Source organism: Equus asinus, chromosome 6, assembly GCF_041296235.1.
Source record: "Equus asinus isolate D_3611 breed Donkey chromosome 6, EquAss-T2T_v2, whole genome shotgun sequence".
NCBI classification, from domain to species: Eukaryota; Metazoa; Chordata; class Mammalia; order Perissodactyla; family Equidae; genus Equus; species Equus asinus.
In genome coordinates, this window is record NC_091795.1 from 49,159,375 (window position 1) to 49,177,969 (window position 18,595).

Sequence of the window (18,595 nt, forward strand, 5' to 3'; positions counted from 1 at the left end):
CGCCACTGAGACTTCATCCTCCGTCAAGGGTAAACGTGGGAGGTAAAGAGACCTTCCGCTGCGTAAAGCCGGCTCGACCCGGAAACAAAATCTTTTTTAAAACTACACTCTTGGAGGGGCGGGAGGAATTGACGTGTCGGGAAAACTGGAAGGCTTCGCAGGTTGCTAAGCAACGAGGCGGAAGAGCGCGCGCGCGCCTTATCCACTGAGGAGTACCTGAGGGATCTGCGGCGCCGGTAGCTCCGAGACTGAGGAGACCGAGTGAGCTCCCCGCGCCCTCCCGGGTCCTCCTTCACTAGCCACGGGACTCTCCGCCCCTGGTAGTGTCCGGTGACGAGGCGAGGGGTTTGCCGGGACGCCTCCTCTGAGGCGGCCGGGGGCCGCGCGTCTTCCCTACTCTGGGGCAGGTGAGCCCGGGCCCGAGGGCAAGGGGTTTTCTTTAACCTTGGGGTCGGGAATGCGGTTGTACGCCGTCCCGCGTTGCCTTTATCTGCCTGGTGGTGATCTACTGGGCGAGTGCCCGCGAGCTCGCCGGTCCCTTCTCGGCGCAGAGTGTTGGGGCAACAGTGTTCTGGAGGGTATAGTGCCCTGAAGTTCGCGCCTTTAAAAGATGCAGCTCTTCTAAAGTTAAATAAAAAATACTGAGAGCCTGCGTTGTGGGAGATAAGCCCCTCCCTTCCTGGAGCTCACTGTCCTCGCATCTAACTTTTTCTTTAAGTCCTCTTTGAATGTTGACACTTTGGGGTATTCTCTTTTGGAAACTGGATGCTCTTTAAACTATCTTGACCTTTAAATTGTGCCAAACCTGTATTTCTAAGGAAAGCGTGGCAGCTGCATGGGAGACACTGGTTGGTTCAGGCAGCGTCTCAGCTGGTAAAACAACTTAAGAAGTTTTCATTTAAAATTAATGTTGCCCAAGAGAATTGTTGTGCTCGCTGACACTTTGTTTCATGTGGATATTAAAAGGAAGATGTGATGCTCTGGAATAGCATATGTGTAATGAAAATGAATGGTATATTAGATAACGTTGGTATAACTTCTGTTTATTCTCTATCACTGGTAAATGAAAGCCAAGTGGTATCTTTCAGTTTTGAGCATTTGCTATTGTGGGTAAGAAGTATAACACCTTACTTTCCAACTTCATCAATCAATAGCATTTATGGTAGTTGAATGACTCCTCCTTGAATCACTTTATTCACTTGGTTCTCAGACAACCTACTCTCCTGGTTTTCCTCTTATGTTGCTGGCTGTCCCTTCTCAGTGTTCCTTGCAAGTTCTTTTTACTTCTGAACTCTTTAACATCGTAGTGCCTGTATTCTTCTGTCTACACTTAATCTGTAAGTGATCTAATTTATGAGTTGTATGGTTTCAAATGCCACTTCTGTGTCAAAAAACTCCCAAATTTGTGTCTAGTCCTGAATTCCAGACTTACGTATCTACTTTATTTCCACTTGATTTTCTAATATACATCATTTCCACTATTTTACAGTGTTTTCTACTGAGCAATTGTGTGTGTATATATATATATATATATATATATATATATATATATAGAAGTAAAACACCACACTCTTTGATACGGATAACATGACATGGAATTTCCGCAGTTCTAAGATGTTGGTCGTGGATGGGATTATGAGATTTCAAATGGTAGAGTAGTAAAGTGCTGGGACTGGCTTGATGAAGACAGGTTTAATAAATTGGCCAGGAGAATATAGGGCAAGAGTTTTAGGATGTGGAACTCTGTTAGGCTATAGAGATTCGGAATTCAAATGTCGCTATTGCTGCCGATTTAGAGCCCCCAGTATAGCAGGGCCACAGATATATGTAAATCCATAATGACAACATGGTGTAACCTGGTTAGTAATAGTTAGGTAAAGAGTTGGTAACTCTGAACTGCCAGGGCTTCACAAAGAATGTGTTGCCTGAATGAGGACAAATGGATGTTTCTGCCTAGCAGCTAAGGTAGGAGGTAGAACCACATTTGCAACATTGCAGGCAGGGTTTTGGGTTGGCAGTAAGACAACATGCAAACATATATACTTTAAGTCCCTGATTTTTTTAAGGCTCTAGAACTTCATTTACCAAGACTGTAGTCACTAGTCACATGTGGCTATTTAGATTTATATTAATTAAAATTAAATAAAGTTAAAAATCCAATTCCTCAGTCACATTAGGTACATTTCAAGCGCTCAATAATTACACGTGACAGAATATGAAACATTTTTAACATCACGGAAAGTGCTATTGCACAGCTGCTAGAACTTATTGGAATCAAGACAACAACCAGAGCAGGAGCAGCTGCAGCAGATCTCTGTGGGGGTATTTCTTTTGCCCTTGTGCTTCTGATGGTGTGCATAGCTGTCTGTGACAGTGACTACACAGGAAGGGTCCCATCAGAGGCAAGAAATAAACCCAATTCTTGTCTTAACTATTGTCACTTTATTCTGGAAGACCGCACATTAACAGTCTTGGTGTGTCTATTTAAAATAATGTTTATGAGCATTACACTGTCCTGGATTTTGAACCAGACTTAACATCAGCAAGCCCACGTCCTTGGGAGGGTATAAGAAAGCAGAGTCATTTCCTGGGTGACACCAAACAACATCTGTCTGCTGCTGCCTACTCTTCTGCAATACCTTTGTCCCTGCCACTTTCTAAGTAGATGGAAGAGCATGTGCCATATATAGAGGCTTGAAATAGAATGGCAGGTTCAGACCCTACCAATAATGGGGGTTAGGAGAGAGAGGAACCCAGTTGGGATGTCTATATATTTTACTGAGTGCAACAGGTCTATATTCATATGTGATTTTTATAAATTTTCGTAATATATGTTTCGTTTGGATATATTTGCTCTCTATGACCTTTTCTCTATTATGAGTTTGTCCTATTAAATGTCTAGCTGGTTTTATAATTTATAATATTTTAAATGTGGATTAAACAAGCATGCTTTTTGTACATCAAGTTTCACAAGAATTATCATTTATAAGGAATTAGGAAGAAAAGAAATGTCACTGGAGAGGGGCTAAGGAGACTTTAAATGTATCCGTGGGTGGAGGAAAACAATTGGGTATTCATTTTATTATTTGTTGAACTGTACCCACTATCCAGCTTAACAAAGAATGTTACCAATCCCTTCCCAGAGGTAATGTGTTGACATACACACATATATATACTCATTCTTCTGTGTATAGATAATATTTTGTGATTATAAGAATAAAGTGACGTGAGTTATTAAATAATAATAATAAATCAGTTAATGCTTTCTCCTGTCCCTTACTAACTAGAGATTATGAAAACTTGTTTTATGTCACTACTTATGGCTTTACCTGTAAAAAATACTGCTATATAAGCACAACCCTATCTACATTTTCTTATAAATGTGTCCAGAGACAGATATAATTATGCTCATTGTTTAAAAAAATTAACACACATGAAACGACTCTGAAATGGATCAATTTATGGTTCGCAAGAAGTGAGAAGAGCTAGACCTTAGACAGTAAGTAGAAATATAGGCTGGAGCAGGGACAGGGGACTAGGGAAAAAAGAAAGCAATTGAGTGTGAAGAACCCACAAGGTAACATGAAGGTTAAAAGAGAGGGAAAAAAATTCTCACCAAACATATTTATTTGCATTATATATCTTCTACTTTAGCCAACCTACCTCCTGTTGTGCAAACGTGTCCTTCAGTTTCTGCCTCTATATTTTATGTGTGCTTTTTCCTCAAGTGTGCTCTCATCTTCTGTTTCTGCCTCTTGAAATCCATTCCCTGAGGCTCTCCAAATGCTTTGACCTTTATGAAGCCCTTCTTTTTTCTTTTTTTTTTAACTCTTTAGTACAGAATTTTCAACATACTCAAAATGAAGAGATGGTAGTATAATTTTCTTAGTCTGTCATCCAGCTTCAACAATTATTAACATCTTGACAATCTTTTTAAATCTACCCCCTCCCCCCCATTTTCAAACATCCTGAGAAGCTGTACATTAGTTTTATACTTTATATTACTACTTTATAGTAGTGTGAGTTCCATTAGAAGACAGAACTATACTGGTTATTTGGAAATTTAATATGATGAATTGTTAAGTAGAACCAGGCAGGTGTGGTTAATTACTACAAGAGCTCTAAGGGTCCGAGAAGTAGCAGGTGCAGAAGAGTAGCTACTACTTCTAGGATGGGGAAGAAAGACTGAGCGAGGGCTCTTCTTCCCAAAGCTTGGATTCAGACCTCTTCAAAAAAAGGGCATGTTTACCAAGGCTACATGGTCTATAGAAGTGCCCACTATCAGCGGGGAGACTGAGACTTGAGGCCACAGCTGGAACTTGTCTCCTCAGTAAGGCTCTTGGGCTCCCACGCTGAATGATAATAATAATAATGAAGGACCAGAATCCAGAAGGAAAGTGTCTCTCTGCTACTCTCACCTTAAAGGATCACTCCATTGCCTTCTCTTAAACTGGCAAAGGGAAATGTTTACAGATTCTAGTTCCAGTGTCGCAAACCAGGGCAAAGAAAGGAAGATTTGGTTCTGAGGGATAATAAATTGACAACTGGCACACCCATATACCTACTACTTAATTTCTCCAACTGTTAAGCATTTTGCTATATTTATTATTTATCCATACGTCTATCCATGTACAGGAAGTCTTTTTGATTCTTCAGCCTGATGATCACTCTTAGTTTTGAAATTTGAATTTAAAAATTATCTGCAACACTAATCTGTATTAGGAAAAACGTCACTAACAGTGGTTCCCTCTAGAGATGGGACTTGGGGTGGGGATTGACTGGGAATGGGCATGAGGGAACTTTTCGGATGACAGTAGTATTCTATATCTTGGTAGGGATTTGGGTTACAGAGGTGTAAGCGTTTGTAAAAATCTGCAGATGATGCACTTAAGATTTGTACACTTCATATTGGTAAATTTTATCAAAAAAACTAAAAATTATTAAACTCTAGTTGATGATAGGTAATGCTGAAGTATTTAGGGGTGAAACATATTTATGCCTGCAACTTTCTTTGAAATGCCTTAAAAATATAAGGTGGGTTTATTGATATATAGGGGGATGAGTAGGTATGTCCATAAAAAATTAAAATATAGATAAAGCAAATATAGTAATTTGAGGAAATACTGTATAGTAAAATATATATATATTTTTAAAGATTTTATTTTTCCTTTTTTCTCCCAAAGCCCCCCGGTACATAGTTGTGTGTTTTTAGTTGTGGGTCCTTCTAGTTGTGGCGTGTGGGATGCTGCCTCAGCATGGCTTGATGAGCGCTGCCATGTCCACGCCCAGGATTTGAACTGGAGAAACCCTGGGCCGCCGAAGCAGAGTGCACTTTACCACTTGGCCAAGGGGCTGGCCCCTGTATAGTAAAATATTAATTGCAGAATTTAGGTGGTGTTCACTGTATAATGCTTTCTGTATCAGTTATTAGACTGATAATTTCCTTGAGCTGAGAGACTGTGTCATACATCTGTTTATGTCTCATAGCACACAACATGATGTCTTCCTCACAATAGGTACCAGCAAAATGCCTTTAAAATTGCTATTGTGGAAGCTGAAAGACTAATCTTTAATCTTGGCTTAATGAACCTAATCAAGCTTTTCTATCTAAGCAGAAATTTTGTAAATGCAAATTATCTTGGGAAGCGATTGGAAGAAGTTGTGAAATACTGAGCATATAAGAAATTTCACAGATGTAATTTGACACTTTAATAAAAATTTATATATCATCAATTTTTTGGTAAATAGCTTGTTATTAACTAGTTTACCAAATTACTTAGCTAAATTATTAGGCTTAACCTATAAGCAGAATTAAGAATAGTTTAGATTATAAAATATATACTTAGCAAAATTATCTTTTGTTCTAATATGATGTATTTATTATCTAGTATGCTTGGTTTGCCTGGGGAATATAATTGGCTCCATCTAAATGGAACTACTGAGGACTGTAGATGGATGCCCAGAAAATGGGCACATATTATTCTTAGTGGTTTCATAACCTTGCTGCAAGCCTTAGAATTTATGTGGCAAAATGCTCATTATAAAGACAGGAAGTTGCAAACTGTCCCCAAAAGATGGGATTGACAGGCTAAGTAAGGATGGCCCTCCATAGGGTTGCTTCTAAATCTACGTGCCCCATTCCTTTTTTATTGAACATTTCAGCCCCTTTGTTCCTAAATCTGGTTTTATAATACGCTCACATATTTGGCTAAGTTTAATTTTAAAGAATTGTGGCACATGAGGAATTTAGTTGTTTATATGCTCAATTTAGTATACAGACCCTGGAAATGAATCAAGTTTTCATGACTTACAGCTGGTGTTTGTCATGTGATGTCTTCCTTGGTCTGTCCAGTTCATATAAAAAGAATTCAAAATTAAGGGAGGTGTTATTTTCGTAGGCCCTCATAAGTTTAATCATATTGTTTTACATTTTAAAAAAAGCATGTATATGTGTGTGGATATATATATATATATATAGTGAATACTACTATATATAGTGAATGTATAGTCAATATATATAATATTACATATATATAATTTAATCCTGAGGTAGAGTGAATGTTATCTTCATTTTACAGTTTAGGAAACTGAGTTTCAAAAGTTGTGATTTGTCCAAGGTCTTCTAGCCATGTCTAGAAAACTAAGATCTTCTTATTCTCTCTCTTTTTTTTTTTTTTTTTGAGGAAGATTAGCCCTTAGCTAACATCTGCCTCCAGTCCTCTTTTTTGCTGAGAAAGACTGGCCCTGAGCTAACATCTTTGCCCATCTTCCTCTGCTTTAAAGTGGGATGCCTACCATAGCATGGCTTGACAAGTGGTGCATAGGTCCGCATCTGGGATCCAAACTGGCAACCCCTGGGCCACCGAAGGGGAAGGCGTGAACTTAACCACTGCACCACTGGAGCCGCCCCAGTTACTCATGTATTTTTAAAAATATATCCCTGGGGGCTGGTCCTGTGGCTGAGTGGTTAAGTTTGTGCGCTCCACTTCAGCAGCCCAGGGTTTCACTGGTTCGGGTCCTGGGCGCCCACATGGCACTGAGGTGGCGTCTCACATAGCACAACCAGAGACACTCACAACTAGAATATAAAACTGTATACCGGAGGGTGGAGGTGGGGGCTTTGGGAAGAAGAAGGAAAAAAAAAGATTGGCAACAGATGTTAGTTCAGGTGCCAATCTGTAAAAAAAAAAAAAAAAAAACCAAAAAAACCCAAAATATATATATATCCCCAAAACATTTTAAAATTAACATCTAATATATCATGTTTATACAGTTGTAAAGTTTGTAATTTCCATTGTATTATAAATATTGAATTTTTAAACATAACTTATAGGATTCTTCAAAAAATATACAGTGGAATCTAGATGTTCTCCTACCATCATCCATTAAAAAAATAGGTAAATATCTCTTCTTTGACAGTCAAAAGTTGAAATTTCTATACTTCCTTAATTCCAAACTTCCAATACACGTCCCTGACATAATGTTATCTTACTTTAATGTATTTTAATCTAAAAAATCTTTTATGATCACACTATCATCATACTTCTTTATCACAAAAGTATGAATATGAATTGAAACTGATTTTTTTAATGTCACTTATGGCTGGCTCTAAGTTTAATAAACTTTTTATCATTTAAGTTCTTAGTAATATGCAATTTATCAAAACAAATATGTTACAAATTTAGATAATTATTAAAAATCAAAAGTAAAATTTTAATGGAAATGTTGCTCTTAATGGATGGGACTTTTTCTCCTCTGATTAGTTTATATGTCTCTGAATGAATATTACTTATGGTTAGAATGAGACTGGATTCAATTTCAAATTTATTCGTATTTTCCAGAGTTATAGTTGTAAGTGCTTAGAAACGTTTTTCACATAAATGAGAAGATGGGAGTTCATTGAACTCCTTCCGTGTCATTTGCGAAACAAAATCACATGGTGGCCTATTATCAGAAATCATTTATAATGATGTATTAACTGGTGACTTATTTAGACCTTTCTTCAATTTGGCTGAAAGCAAAGAATTGAAAACCACCTGGCTTGGAAAAGGATTTATTACCCATTAATCATTCAAAGCTCTACCAAAATTTGCTTAAAATTATACAGTTCTTCTTTCATTTAGAGTTATCTTAGTTCAATAAACTCTGAAAGTAAGAAAAATTGAAATATTATTTCAGTATCCTCTTCCCAAAACAATATTTTCAATTAAATGCTTTTATCTTATATGCTTTAAATATGTTTTTTGTCAAAACCTTGAGGTGGCTTATTCATTGAATTTTCAATTTTGGATAAAATATTGCTATATAACCTAATTGGGGAAACTAATCAGTCCAGTAAGATTTGCTTACTTGCAGAAAAAGTATGACTTCATTTTTAAATTAAATTAATGCATTATTACTCATTTTGAGGAATATTTTATAGAAACCACTGAGAAATAAATTATGGAATGCATTTGAAAGAGATTATTAAAACAATGAAGTCAAGAGTAAAATGATATGAAAGTAATAAAATATCAATGTAAAATAACATTAAAATCATGACAATGCTATTTCTCATTGCTTAATTTATAATAAAATCATAGAAAGTGGGCCTAAAATGATAAGTGATTTATGAAGTGAAGGATATGATAAAAAATATGCTATGGTATTTCTTCAGTAAATGAATATCAAACTCAAAGGTGTTGAACTGCTGAGAACTTATTAAGAATCATGTATACAAATTAGAAATAAATGCATTCATTTTATTAGAGTTCTTATACCTCACGATCAGACTTTTCCTATGTATTTAATGAAAGAAGAAAGTGAATTGCTAAAATGAGTTGATCTAGCATAAATAGAAAGTAGAAAATAAACATTTTCTAAGATCAAGATGGACTGAAATTGGAATATATATTTCATTGTGTAATTTGCTAAAAAAAAATTGCTTTAAATTGGCTTGCTTTAAATTCTTTATTAAAGATTGGGCATAGAGTGTCTGGATGGCTCTCAAGGCATAGCACACAGCATGCTCTCTCTGTCTCTCCCTTTTCTGCCTGTCTGTCTGAGCAGCAAAACAGATTGCCCTCCTTTTCTCGTATAGAATAGGTGTGCATTATTCTCAAAACCTAGCTTCTTAGAGTCTTACCTTTCACCCTGATCACTTATCAAAAATTTCTCCTGTGATCCTACTAAATGAATTCTTTTACTAGTTGCTAAGAGAAAAGGGTTTTTCCCTGTTGTTGTTATTGTTCTTAAAATCTCATGATTCCTGTCCTTGACTTACAGTGAATTTTCGAAGGGAGAGTTTTCATAACCAGAATTTTTGCTGCAGTCTTATAGCAGGATAGGAAATGCCTATGCTCCAAGAAGACCACAAACATGTATGCCCCCGTCCTCCCCTCCCATCCAAACACACACAGTGAAAGTCACCTGTCGGGTAGTTCACAGGCCTTGTTCTCTTTATACAGTAGTCAGCTCCATTTGTAAATCAGATTAAGGAACACGTTAGCACTGATTAATTTATATTTTGCCCTCCACAGGTAATAAAATACTTGGCAAGAGAGAACTTTTGGTCAGGTGGGCGTTTCAGCACATTTCCAATTATATTAATAATAGAGTTGTCTGTCTTTTTTGCCCTCTTGGAGAACCATCTCTGGTAATAACTAATGTCAAATAGCACAATATGTCATTGCAATTTCATTGTGAGTTTGAATCTCCAGGTGGTTTCTGAATTCATTGTAAACATTCATTTTTGTCAGGGCAACAAACAATAGAACATTAAGCTGTAATGCTAGATTTGGAGATGTTCTTAACATATTTTTTCCCAGCTCAGCATTATTTAGGTAATGTTTAATTCAAATTACAGAAAATATTTGAAATACCATTCTAACAACATCCAACAGAGCTCTTAAAGGAGCATTGAGTTTCAAATTCCTAAAATTGAATGTTGGTTCTTGATAGTCTAGGTATGTTGGAGGTTTTAAGATTTTATACTTTTACAGTATGAAATTATTTAACCTTATGTTAATTTTAACTATAGCATATATAAAATTGGTTTGCATCTAATTAATAATCATTTATTTTAATGTTTTCTTCAATGAAATAGATTTAAACTTTAAAACTCTTTTATGTAATGGTTTTAAAATTTGATTCCCTTTCCTTGAAACTAGCAAAATACTGTTTAGAGAGTAACTAAGTATCTGCATATTTAGAAATACGTGCTTTACATAGCATCCGTGTAATTAATAAAGAGCCGTGTTACAGGGCCAGCCCTGTGGGCAAGTGGTTAAGTTCGGGCGCTCCGCTTCGGCGGCCCAGGGTTTCCCTAGTTCAGATCCTGGGCGTTGACCTAGCACTGCTCATCATGCTGAGGCGGCATCCTACAGAGCAGAGCCAGAAGAACCTACAACTAGAATATTCAACTAAGTACTGGGGGACTTCGGGGAGAAGAAGAAGGAAAAAAAAAGATTGGCAACAGATGTTAGCTCAGGTGCCAATCTTAAAAAAAAAAAAAGAGCCATGTTAGATAATAGTGTGATTAAAAAAAGGATAATTTAAAAAGCAAGGTTAAGATTTGTAAAGTAAATTGGAGACCAAATTAGTATAAATATATATATTTTTTTACTTTGGTAAAATACATATAAAATTTATCATCCTAACCATTTGTAACTATACAAGTCAGTGGTATAAAATATCTTCATATTGTTGTGCAACCATTACCATCATCCATCCTAATAACACTTTTCGTCTTGTCAAACTAAAACTCTATACCTGTTAAATAGTAACTCCCCATTCTCCCCTCCCCCAGCAACCACCATTACAATTTCTGTCTTTATGATCTTGACTACTCTTAAGTACCTCATATAAATGGAATCATACAGTATTTGTCTTTTTGTGACTAGTTTATTTCACTCAACATAATGTCCTCAAAGTTCATCCATTTGTAGAATATTGCAGAATTTCCTTCTTTTTTTAAGGTTGAATAATATTCCATTACATGTACGTCCCACATTTTGCTTATCCATTCATCAGTTCGTGAACACTTGGGTTGTTTCCATGTTTTAGCTATTGTGAATGCTGCTATGAATATGAGTCTACAGATATCTCTTTGAGACTCTACTTTCAGTTCTTTTAGGTATATAGCCAAAAATGGAATTGCTGGATCATATGGCAATTCTATTTTTAATTTTTTTTTAAAGATTTTATTTTTCCTTTTTCTCCCGAAAGCCCCCCCGGGTACATAGTTGTGTATATTTTTAGTTGTGGGTCCTTCTAGTTGTGGCATGTGGGATGCTGCCTCAGCATGGCCTGATGAGCGGTGCTAGGTCTGTGCCCAGGATCTGGGCCAGTGACACCCTGGGCTGCCAAAGCAGAGCGCTTGAACCCAACCACTCAGCCACGGGGCTGGCCCCTATTTTTAATTTTTCGAGGAACTACCATATTGCTTTTCATTACCAGTTGAGCTATTTTACATTCCTACCAACATTGCACAAGGGTTCCAATTTCTCCACATCATTTTTTTTTTTTTTAAGGCAGATTAGCCCTGCGCTAACTACTGCCAATCCTCCTCTGAGGAAGATTGATCCTGAGCTAACATCCATGCCCATTTTCCTCTACTTTATATGTGGGACACCTACCACAGCATGGCGTGCCGTACGGTGCCATGTCCGCACCTGGATCCGAACCGGTAAACCTGGGCCGCCAAAGCGGAACGTGCGCACTTAACCGCTGTGCCACCGGGCCGGTCCCTCTCCACATCCTCACCAACACTTATTTTCTGGTTTTTGATAGTAGCCATCCTAGTGAGTATGAGGTGGTGTCTCATTGTACTTTTGATTTGCATTTTCCTAATTAGTGATTTGAGCATCTTTTCATGTGCTTATTGGCTATTAGTTTATCTTCTTTGGACAAATGTCTACTAAAGTCCTTTGTCCGTTTTTGAATTTTTTGTTGTTGAGTTTTAGAAGTTCTCTGTGTATTCTGGATATTAATCCCTTATCAGACGTATGATTTACAAATAGCTTCTCCCATTGTGTGGGTTGGTTTTTTCACTATGTGGGTAAGTGTCTTTTTTTTTAGAAGTATTACTTTTAATAACGTTTCCCGATAATTGTGGATATTCCTCTTTGATACTTAATTAAAACTACACAACTGGTGTTTTCTCAAAAGTTATTTGCAAAATGAACTTGAAATAATATCATTGAATATTTCCTTTTCTGTTACATTAAAATCCATGGGCCTACCTTGCACATTGAATGGATCTTGTACAAATGCATGATTTTTTAAGTAATGCATTGTTTCACTAAGGATTGTGTCTTTTGATACACAAGATTTAAAAATTTTCACAAAGTCTAATATGTCTGTTTTTTTCTTTTGTTGTATGTGCCTTTGGTGTTGTATTCAAGAAATCATTGCCAAATCCAATGTCATGAAGCTTTTGTCCAGTTTTTTTTTTAAAGAGTTTTATTGTTTTAGGTCTTATATTTAGGTCCTTTATCTATTTTGAGTTAACTTTTATGTATGATTTTAGGTAAGGGTCCAACTTCATTCTTTTCATGTGGATATCCAGTTTTCCCAGCACCATTTGTTTGGAAAGAGTATCCTTTTCCCATTGAATGGTCTTGGCACCATTATCAAAAATCATTTGACTATGTTTGTGAGGGTTTACTTCTGGGCTCTCTCTTCTAGTCCATTCGTCTATATACTTGTCTTTATGCTAATACCACCCTGTTTAAATTACTGTAGCTTTGTAGTCAGTTTTGAAATCAGGAAGTGTGAGTCCTCCAGTTTTTTCTTTTTCTTTTCAAAATTGTTTTGGCTATTTGGGGTCCCTAGAGACTCTGTATGAATTTTAGGATGAATTTTTCTATTTCGGGAAAATACATCATTGGGATCTTGATAGGGATTGCACTGAATCTGTAGATCGCTTTCGGTAGTATCAGCATTTTAACTATATTAAGTCTTTCAATCCATGAACATGAGATGTGTTTCCATTTTTTTATGTTGTCTTTAATTTCAGCAGTTTTTTGCAGTTTTCATTGAACAAGTCTTTCACTTCCCTGGCTAATTCCTAAGTATTTTATTCTTTTTGCTGCTACTATAAATGGAATTGACTTTGTAATTTCCTTTTCAGATTGTTCATTATTGGTGTATAGAAATGCAACTGATTTCTGTCTGTTGACTTTGTATCCTGCTTCTTTGCTGAATTCATTTATTAGTTCTGAATAATAATAAATAGTTCTGAAATAAAAAAACTATTAGTTTTTTTGTGGAGTCCTATTGGGTTTTCTATATATGAGATCATATCATCTGCAAACAGATCATCTTACTTCTTCCTTTCCAATTTGGATGCCTTTTATTTCTTTTTCTTGCCTAATTGCTCTGGCTAGAACTTCCAGTACTAGTTGAATAGAAATGGTAAAAGTGGGTATGCTTACCTTGCTCTGAATGATAGAGGAAAAGCTCTAAGTCATTTACCATTGAGAATGATGTTTGCTGTGGATTTTTCATACATGGCTCTTATTATGTCGAGGTAGTTTTCTTCTATTTGTACTTTGTTGAGTGTTTATATCATGAAAGGGTATTGAATTTTGTCAGATGGTTGTTCTGCATCAATTGAAATGATTGTGTGCTTTTTTCCTTCATTTTGGTGATGTGCATATTACACTGATCGATTTCCTATGTTGAACCATCTTTACATTCCAGGAATAAATCCCACTTCATCACGTTGTATAATCCTTTTAATATGCTGCTGAATTCTGTTTGCTGGCATTTCTTGAGGATTTCTACATCAATGTTCATAAGGGATATTGGTTTGTAGTTTTCTTGTCGTGCCTTTGTCTAGCTTTGATATCAGGGTTATGCTGGTCTCATAAAATGAATAGGAAGAGTTCCCTTCCCTTCAATTTTCTGGAAAAGTTTGAGAAGAATTGGTATTAGTTCTTCTTTAAATGTTTGATAGAATTCACCTGTGAAGCTGTCAGGTCCAGGACTTTTCTTTGTTGGGATATTTTTGTTATGGATTCAATCTTCTTACTAGTTATGGGTCTATTCAGATTTTCTATTTCTTCATGAGTTAGTCTTGGTAGGTTTGGTGTTTCTAGGAATTTGTCCATTTTGTCTAGGTTATCCAATTTTTTAGCTTACAATTGTTCATAGTACTCTCTTATAATAAATTTTACTTCTGTAGAATCGGTGGTAATGTCCTCACTTTCATTTCTGATTGTAGTAGTTTGAGTCTTCTCTCCTTTTTTCTTAGTCTGTTTAGCTAAAGGTTTGTCAATTTTTTCTTTTCAAAGAAGCAACTTTTTGTTTCATTGATTTTCTCTATTGTTTTTCTATTCTCTATTCATTTATCTATGCTCTAATCTTTATTGCCTTCCTTCTGCTAGCTTTGAGTTTAGTTTGTTCTTTTCTAGTTCTTTAATTTGTAAAATTAGGTTGTTGATTTAAGATCTTTCTTCACTTTTTTGTTTTTTTGTGAGGAACTTTGGCCCTGAGCTAACATCTGCTTCCAATCTTCCTCTTGCTTGAGGAAGATTGTCAGTGAGCTAACATCTGTGCCAATCTTCCTCTATTTTGTATATGGGACGCCTACTACAGCATGGCTTGATGAGTGGTGTATGGGTCCGTGTCTGGGATCCAAACCTGTGAATCCCAGGCCACCAAAGTGGAGCACGTGAATTTAACCACTATTCCACTGAGCAGGCGACTTCCTTGTTTTTTTTTAATGTAAGCATTTATAGCTGTAAATTTCCTTCTTAGCACCAATTTTGTTGTGTCCCGTAAGTTTTGGTATGTTGTGTTTTTGTTTTCATTTGTCTCTACATATTTTCTAGTTTCCTGTTTCTTTGAATGTCTGTGATGTTTCAGTGAACACTGGACATTTGAATTTAATAATATGGTAACTCTGGGAATCAAATTCTCTGCATTCCCCAGGGTTTGCTGTTTTTTTTTTTTTTTTTGTCTTTTTGGTTATTGTGGGCTATCTCTGTGCCAAAGATCAGACTGAGATATAAACTTAATGTCTCCTCAGGTCTTTTCTGATCCTTTCTCTTGGCATGTCTGGTCACTTTCTAATTTTCCTCATATATATGCAGTGGTTTTTGAATGTTTTAGTCTTTAATGTTTGGATCTCCAAAGAGGATAACGCAAAAAATGAGGATGGTGAAGACAGGGCTCTGGCCCTTTAAATCTCTGGGAAGTCACTTCAGCTAGAGGGGGAAGGGCTTGCGGCAATGAGAGAAGATGCAAGAACAGTGGCTGTCTATTTGTCTGCACCTCTGTGATCAGAAGCAGTAATCAGCAATCAGAGCAGAGATTTTCAGTATTTGGAGGACAGTTCTTTTCTCCCACCCAGCTCTGCAAGCTGGTCCAGGAACATGTGCACATCTGCCTGCCATGTGGCTCAGGATGGGGCTTGAGTAGCTGCTACTGTATTAAGAGTTGAAATTGACCAAAATTAACCGAAATTTGCCTGTTCCAGTCTTCTCGTGGAAGTAGCAAGCCTTCAACTGACTTCAGAGTTCCAAACTATTTACATCAGACAGATTCTGCCATTGTAATTGTTGTCTAGGTAGGGAGACAGATTCCTGGTGTTCCCTACTCCACTAGCTTCCCAGAATCCTCTCTGTGTAAATATTTTTAAATTGAAGGATTGTACAGGGCTAAATTGTTATTAGTTGACTTACCTAATAAAAAAGTTTGGGTTTGTACTCTTTTTTAAATGCAAGGATAATGTTAGGTGTCTTGAAAATTATTTGGTTGGTTTCGATGACATGCAAAACAGTTTTTGAAGGTATTCTGAAATAACTTCTAAAATGAATACAGAATATTTTAAAAATGATTACAGTCATTGATGGGAATACGTTTTGAGAAGTGCATCATTAGGTGATTGAAAAGAGAGTCATTATGTTGTGTGAACATGATAGAGTGTACTTACACAAACCTAAATGGTATATAGCTTACTACACACCTAGGCTACCTATACCATCATATATGTATGTGCAACGTTTGTGTTTCATGTAAAACAAGATAAAATATCCATTTGGATTCTTTTTTTTTTGTTTTTTTTTTTTGCTGAGAAAGATTCACCCTGAACTAATGTATGTTGCCAGTCTTCCTCTTTTTTTTTTTTTAGCTTGAGGAATATTAGCCCTGAGCTAACACCTGTGCCAGTTTTCCTCTACTTTGTATGTGGGTCACCACCACAGCATGGCTGACCAGTGGTCTAGGTCCATGTTCAGGATCTGAACCTGCAAGCCTGGGCCACTGAAGTGGAGCACGCTGAACTTAACCACTACACCACGGGACTGGCTCCTAGGATTCTGTTTGATAATTACTTGTTTCCAGGAGTATGAGCTACCTAACCTTGTGTTTTTTCTAAGTAGAAGTAGTATAATTTATTGGTTTTAACTCAACTACCTAGCTATGTGACCTTGAACAAGTTTCTTGGCCTCTGTAAACTTCAGTTTATTAATAAAATGGGGGTAATAACCCAGAGTGACCATAAAGTCTGGAAACATAATGTAGCTATTCCACTCTTTTTTTTTTTTAATTGAGTTAATGATAGGTTACAATCTTGTGAAATTTCAGTTGTACATTAATGTTTGTCATTCATGTTGTAGGTGCACCACTTCACCCTTTGTGCCCACCCCCCACCCCACCTTTCCCCTGTATCCACTAAACTGTTCTTAGTCAACATTTTTAAATTCCTCATATGAGTGGAGTCATACACAGATTATCCTTCTCTAGCTGGCTTATTTCACTTAGCATAATTCCCTCAAGGTCCATCCATGTTATTGCAAATGGAATGATTTTGTTCTGTTTTGCAGCTGAGTAGTATGCCATTGTATATATGTACCACATCTTCTTTATCCATTCGTCTGTTGATGGGCGCTTAGGTTGCTTCCATGTCTTGGCTATTGTAAATAATGCTGCAATGAACATTGGGGTACATAGGACTTTTGGGATTGCTGACTTTAAGCTCTTTGGATAAATACCCAGTAGTGGGATGGCTGGATCATGTGGTAGTTCTATTTTTAATTTTTTGAGGAATCTCCATACTGTTTTCCATGGTGGCTGCACCAGTTTGCATTCCCAACAGCAGTGTATGAGGGTTCCTTTTTCTCCACAACCTCTCCAACATTTGTTACTATTAGTTTTAGATATTTTTGTCATTCTAATCGGTGTAAGGTGATATCTTGGTGTAGTTTTGATTTGCATTTCCCTGATGATCAGCGATGATGAGCATCTTTTCATATGCCTATTGGCCATCCGTATATCTTCTTTGGAGAAATGTCTGTTCATGTCTCCAGCCCATTTTTTGATTGGGTTGTTTGATTTTTGTAGCTATTCCACTCTTATAGCTATCCATTTAATTCAGGAGCTGTACAAGAATGTTCATAAGCACTGTTTCTAGAGCAAAACTTTAAACACCCATTTTTCCATTAATATGAGAATGAATGAATATGTTGAAAATGAATGGACCCTAACTACACCCACCAACATGGATGAATATCAAAAATATAATGTTGAGTGAAAAAAGCAAATCACATAATACATACAATATTATCCTATTTTATAAAATTTAAAAATGTATAAGAATTCTATTATTCAGGGTTTCATACACATCTGGTAAAACCATAAAGAAGAGCAGGGGAATGATTAATTCAGAATTCAGGATAGTAGTTGCCTGGAGTTGAGAGTAGGAGACAGTGCACTGGGGTCTTCAATGTATTGGGACTCTTCTGTGTGGGTACATGAGTATTTGTTTCATTTATTTGGTTTTATATTTTTAATATATATTTATTTAGTACATAATATACACATGTGATCACTCTTGTTTGTTTGATACTTTATAAGAAGATTACATAGTGGCTTAGAGCTTTTTCTTTTAATATGGAACAGCAACTTTGAAAAAGGATAAAGGCCTCTCATGAATCTTCTACCTTAGGAGAAGAATTTTCCTTTTTGCAGATCCCATTCAAGTTTTCAAGGTTGGGTTTAAATCAATTATCTTGTTGTTTGTTTTCTGTTTGTCCCATCTGTTCTTTGTTCCCCACTTTCTCTTTTTCATCCTCCTTGATTAAGTGAAATTGTTTGATTCCATTTTATCTCCTTTGTTGGCTTATTAGTAATACGGTTTCGTTATTTTCATGACTGCTGTAGGGTGTATAGCATATACCCTTTTCTCATGTCTACCTTCAAGTGATGTTATACCAGTTTGCTTATAGTATAAGAACTTTCAATAATTTACTTCCATTTCTTCCTTCCTGACCATTGTGCTATGATTCTCATACATTTTATTTCTACATAAGTTGTAAGCCCCAACTATGTTCTTGTTATTTTTGTTTAAACAATTATCTTTTAAAGAGATTTAAATAATGAGAAAAAATATCTAATATTTCCTCTTGTAATCATTTTCAGTATATTCATTTCTTTCTGTTGATCCATATTTCTAATATGGCATGACTTTCCTTCTGCCTAAATAACTTCCTTTCTATGATATTTATAGCATGGAAAAGTTCTCAGCTTTGTATGTCTGAAAAAGTCTTTGTTTTACCTTTGATTTTGAGAGAGACTTTCACTGGGTACAAAGTTCTAGGCTGATAGCTTT

General features: G+C 36.3%; 1 protein-coding gene across 17 annotated transcripts in view; it reads left to right on the top strand.

Moving 5' to 3' along the window:
• Nucleotides 1–56: 56 nt before the first annotated feature.
• Nucleotides 57–18,595, top strand: part of WDPCP (WD repeat containing planar cell polarity effector) — a 390,746-nt gene continuing 372,207 nt past the window's right edge. For 11 of the 17 annotated variants that reach the window (XR_006529211.2, XM_070512033.1, XM_070512036.1 and 8 more), the window contains exon 1: nt 177–407. The gene's annotated coding sequence lies outside the window, so the exon portion shown is untranslated. Of the gene's footprint in view, nt 408–18,595 lie in introns of all 17 variants that reach the window. The other 6 variants (XM_044772549.2, XM_070512039.1, XM_070512041.1 and 3 more) reach the window with 2 other exon arrangements.